Source organism: Antedon mediterranea, chromosome 10, assembly GCF_964355755.1.
Source record: "Antedon mediterranea chromosome 10, ecAntMedi1.1, whole genome shotgun sequence".
Taxonomy (NCBI): Eukaryota; Metazoa; Echinodermata; class Crinoidea; order Comatulida; family Antedonidae; genus Antedon; species Antedon mediterranea.
In genome coordinates this window covers 12,396,777-12,402,663 of record NC_092679.1, presented here as the reverse complement: position 1 = coordinate 12,402,663, position 5,887 = coordinate 12,396,777, and the positions used below count along the sequence as shown (strand labels likewise).

The 5,887-nt window shown below is 36.3% G+C and overlaps 1 long non-coding RNA gene across 1 annotated transcript; it reads right to left on the bottom strand.

The window, feature by feature from the left end:
* Window positions 1-586: 586 nt before the first annotated feature.
* LOC140060629 (uncharacterized) lies at window positions 587-4,290 on the bottom strand. Its single transcript, XR_011847347.1, has 3 exons — window positions 4,212-4,290; window positions 1,017-1,067; window positions 587-633 (listed from the first exon to the last, which is right to left on the bottom strand). It is a non-coding gene; the product is annotated as an uncharacterized lncRNA (long non-coding RNA).
* Window positions 4,291-5,887: the final 1,597 nt, after the last annotated feature.

Genomic DNA, 5,887 nt, shown 5'->3' with positions numbered 1-5,887 from the left:
AATTAAAAAAATAATAATAAATATTATTTAAAAAAACAATGATGATGAAAAACATGTCCTCAGTAGGAATTGAACAGGGATCTCAACTGTAAAAGGCTGGATACATAACTATTACACCATACTCGCATTCACATGGTAGTAGTAAAATTAGCCTAATCACAAACAGCATTAAGACACAAACATAACAAAAATAAATACTGTATACATTTTCCGGAGAAACCTTATGTAGGGGAATTTTACAATAGGCGGAGGTATGCACTGTCGAAGTGCCGTTCTAGTTTTATGATATATTGATTGTGATGACAAAGAAAGTTTAATAATAACAACTTTATTTGTAGCCATGATTCTCCAAGATTTTTACGGCATCCTTTCTTTCAAAGGCATGCAGGTCATTCTTGAATTGTGAAACGGTTAAATCTGGCTGCGTTGTTCCCAACCACTCGAAAAGCGAATTAGATGCACTCATGAAAGGCATTTTACCGCGCCACACTTCAATATTTGTATTAGGTACACGATAATGACTAGCCAAATGACGCCAATCCTTTACGGAAGAGATCCGCATATCCAGCCTATCTATCAGTTCTGTCCGACATCCAAAATCCAAATCAGCCAGTTTGTCTCGGTTAATAAAACCTGATGAAATAAAGAAATTCATGACTACTGTTAAATTAATGTGAACAACATGATTACCAAAGCTACAGATGAAGTGACAACATAGATGAACTACGGATTGAGTGACTACACATACATACATATTGTGTAATGTATTTCAATGTTTTTATATTGTTGTATACTGTACATTTATTTTGTTTGAATTTATATAGGACCCATTAATGAAGAATCTGCACTGGTTATCTTCACTACTTAAGTGACAAAAGCTTGGATAATTTACTAACCTTTATTTGAAGATTCTCTAGATTCTGATATATTTACTAGAATTGCAAAAACAAATAATGTTTACCAAACATACAATAGATAATAAAGATGATAACAAGAAAATTTAAAAATAAATTTACCTTGTCTGTTTGTTCTCTGATTATTTTGGTCAGATGGTAACACGATGGGGCCTGCAAAGAAAATGAACATGCTGGCAGAACAAGTAGTGTTGGTTTACTAAGTAAATTAAAATGCATAGATCATCCCTGGTACCCACTATATTCCTGGGTGGAAAACCCAATGTGAGTAAAGCGTAGGGTTGGTAGATTAGTCTTTATACCCCATGTAGGCTACTGAAGTTTGGTTAGCACTCAATAAAGTGTTGGATGGGTAGATTGGTATTTATAGACCCCAGACTCACAATGTTCCTAGGTGGAAGCACCAAATATGAGTAAAGTGTTGGGTCGGTACATTGGTATTTATAGACCCCATGTACTCACTATGTTCCTGGGTAGAAGCACCCAATATGAGTAAAACTCCAAGATAAACCAAGATTTACACAACTTAAAAGATGACTTTGTATGAATCTTTCGGAGCTGTGGGTTGTACGATTTGTAACCTTCTCAGGTTGAATAATATCCTATATTATAATATAAGTAGTTCTTTGATAGTAAACCAATAAAACTTACGTTGGCAAGACAGTTTCGTCTAGCTGTCAGCTTGACTTCTTCAGTTGCTATGATGCGTTATGGCGCCGATTGGTCTCCTTTCCAGCCACTAGATGATTTTGTTGTGTAGCCTAGGGGACCAGTCGTCGTCAGAAGCTGATCGTAAATGTGAGATAGTTGGTGCGCGCCTTCGTCTCTATTCATCTTTGTATTTTTATTTTGCTTTCTTATGCTGATGCTTTCTTTAATTTTACGTTTAAGCCAAACTTGTTCTTTGTGTAGTACCTCTATCTTATCCCAGTTAGGTATGTGGTTGTGTGTGGTCATATGGTCCGTGATTGCTGATTTATGTAAAATGGAGGACGAAACTTTCCGTGATGCACGCGTCTGCATGTTCTGTGTGTTTTCCTCAACATCTTTCTTGTGCTCTTTAATTCTGGTTTTGAGTGCCCTACCCGTTTCCCCAATGTACACCATCTCACAGTTGGTGCACCCCACTTTGTAGACGACACCACAGGAATCCTCATTGCATGCTTTATCTTTCGGTCGGACGATTAAGTTTTTAATTTTGTTAGATGGTTTAAAGTATGTTCGTATGTTATATTTTTTAAATGTTCTCTTGATTTTCTCTGACAGGCCTTGAATATATGGGATGGATATCGACCCTCTTATATCTTCTGTTTCGGGTTGTTTGTCCGTTTTTTGTTTATCTAGGTTACGTTGTACCTTTCTAATCGTCCATGTAGGGTAGTTGCATTGTTTAAGTGAAGTATGTATCATCTCAGTTTCGTTCTGTTTGTCTGCATTATTTGTGATTATCGTGTTACATCTGTGTAGAAGTGTGCGGATAACGGATAACTTGTGTTGTAGAGGATGATGTGAGTTAAAGTCCAAGTATTGATTTGTGTGGGTGGCTTTCCTAAAAACTTTAGTGTTGATGTTGCCTTCCCCATCAACTAAAATTAGCGTATCCAAGAATGGGATAGAGTTGTCTGTTAAGGACATTTCTTCGCAAGTGAAATTAATGTCATCATCGATTTTGTTTAAGTGTTGTAATAATGGTTGTGTCGCATCCTTGGGAATTATTGTTATAATGTCATCTACATACCTTTTCCACATCCTCGGTTTTATGTCGGTGTGAGCTGTAGTTATTGCCTCATTTTCCAGCCATTCCATAAATAAATTCGCAACAATCGGAGAACATGGACTACCCATGGCCATACCTGAATTTTGCTGGTAGATATCTCCTCTGAAGCTGAAATATGTGGTGGTGAGGACCAATTGAAGCAATTCCATAATGTCGTTGATATGTAACCACGTTCTCTCTGATAGTTGTTTATCACAGTGTAAGCGTTCTTCAATTATTTTGAGGGACTTGTTGACTGGTGTTTTGGTAAATAATGACACTACATCATAAGAGACCAATGTTTCATTTGTCTGTAACTTAATGTCCTTTATGTCATTGACAAATTCAAGCGAATTGGTAACATGATGGATGCTGTTTCCAACTAGTGGTACGAGAATGTCGGCTAAGCTTCGTGACAAATTGTACATAATGGATCCCGTATAATCGACTATGGGACGTAACGGATTATTCATTTTATGGATTTTTGGTGTGCAGTAAATTCTTGGTGTGATGTCCGACGTGGGGTACAAGTAGTGTTTTTGTTTGACAGTGATTTTCTTTTCTTTGAGGAGTCTCGTGATTACAGTGATAAGTTTTTTCTTGTAGGATGAGGTAGGATTTTTCTTTAATAGCGTGTATGTATCAGTATCTGAAAGCATGTTTCTCACTTTCTCATCATATTCTTTAGTGTTCAGAATTACTGTGGCCCTACCTTTATCGGCCGGTAATACCATAATGGTTTTATCTTTCGCGATGTTGTTCAAAGCCTGCATCTCTTCCTTGGTTACATTCGGAGTCGGAGGTTTAGTAGATTTAATTAGGCTTACCATCTTCCCTCGAAGTTGATCTTTTTCTATTTCTGGTAAAAGATTGCATGCTGATTCCGTGGCAACGATCAGTTCTTCAGTAGGGTGGTTAGGTTTCGTAATCGCGTAGTTTAAACCTTTAGTAAGTACATAGTTCTCAGTATGTGTTAGCCGTCTGTTGGATAAGTTAATAACTTTTTACGTCCTCCATTTTACATAAATCAGCAATCACGGACCATATGACCACACACAACCACATACCTAACTGGGATAAGATAGAGGTACTACACAAAGAACAAGTTTGGCTTAAACGTAAAATTAAAGAAAGCATCAGCATAAGAAAGCAAAATAAAAATACAAAGATGAATAGAGACGAAGGCGCGCACCAACTATCTCACATTTACGATCAGCTTCTGACGACGACTGGTCCCCTAGGCTACACAACAAAATCATCTAGTGGCTGGAAAGGAGACCAATCGGCGCCATAACGCATCATAGCAACTGAAGAAGTCAAGCTGACAGCTAGACGAAACTGAATTGCCAACGTAAGTTTTATTGGTTTACTATCAAAGAACTACTTATATTATTATACGAATCGAAACCAGAAGAAATGTTTTCATTAATATCCTATATTTATATAAATTTAACATCGCAACTGGTCTATATGAAGTAGGATCAATGCTAATTCTGTATTTTTTAATAATATAGTGGTGCATCAAATCACTGCTTATATACCTTGTGTTCTACCTCCACACCATATAGAAAGTGATTTCTTTGCAATTGCATGTAAATCTTCATCGTATTTCACTTTCATTGTAGTGAAAGAATGATCAGAGAAGATGTTGTTATTGGTCATCTCAAGAAGAACAACATTTTGTGTAGCATAGTCCCAAAAGAGTACTATAAAATAATAAATAAGGAAAACAAAAACAAATTCATTCATTTAACATTGTATTAAATATATTAACAAGAGTAATACAATTTTATCTGAAAAAAGCAATGGATGTCAGAATTTTCTTCTTTTCTCTTTTTGTCCTAATTAAGTTTGTCAATGCAATTATCTTATTTTTTTCCACTAAAACTTACGTTTACCAGAGAGTGGCCGAGGGGCCGCCGCAAAACCATAGCTATACAATCGGCACAGGCTTAAGTCACTCCTCGACCATTGTTCCTCCTCCCCCCCCCCCCCCCGACGAACGGGGTGGCAGCTTAGTGGCAGCACTCGACACGAAGGGACCCTTAGGGGAGTAGAAAGTTGTGGTATGTGTGGTCCACACCTGTGCACAATTCAGCCCAGTAGGCTGTAGGTTATTCCCCCATTTACATTTACATTTATTTACGTTTCTTAATTTTGTCTATGTATGTCTGGGATTCATCCAATGCATCAATAAGATGATCACTTATAATCACCATGCATTTATCTTGATTTTCACTCTTAACAAATTCCTCCAAATCGCTGACAATTAGCTCTGCTTTGTTGCTTTCTGAGATAAAAACAAAATCCAAAAACATTAGATCAATCTCTACTTGGACAATAGGGGTGTGTGGGAGGGGGGAGTTTTTGCGATATGTAGTCAACATTCTCAATACTGGACTCTATGAAAACCGGAAACTTTCCCAAAACCAGACTTTTCTTTAAATCCAAAAGGTCGCATATTCTTTACCATTAAAACACATTCAGAATACCAGACTTCCCAGAAAAGGGTGTCCGCCTCCGTATTAGGAGAGTTGAATGTAGTAAAATCAAATTAATAAAAGCGCACTTCAGTAATACCTGGTCTGTAGGATCGTCTGCACTCACAGCTTTTTTCTGGGTTAACTTCATCTTCTAAAGCATCACATATATCAATCAAGAATTCCCTTTTTTCACCAGCATGTATTATGTGAACTGAAGCAGAGAAAAACATTTTAATGTAATTAATATTTTTATAATGTCAAATAATCATAGTAGTCAAACAGAAACAACACTTACCACCAAAATTTAAATATCGTAAACATAAAAAAGAATTCAATAAATGTGATTGGACATTCGACCCGTTTTCAAATTAATTCAATTAATCTATTTGTCCACATGGGAAATTAAAACTATTTGAATATACTGCAGAAAATGTAAATTAAACCCTACCAGAGTTGATCTGTTGAGCAGAAAAAAAAACAACTAGACAAAATCGAAGCACAGAGTAGAATAAATAATTTAATTTGTTATAACACTCCTGAAAAAAAAAAACAGACAGAAAGAATCTTTGGATGGACTGCGAGGCCAAAATAAAACAATACCGTATATAATAAACACTCTTAACATTAAAGCTAACGAATTAAGCATAGGCATAGACTATTTTATTTTAACATTCTATTTTGAAAAACCAAAATTAGTAACTGATTTGAGTGACAGTTTCAGTGCTCCCGAGCAC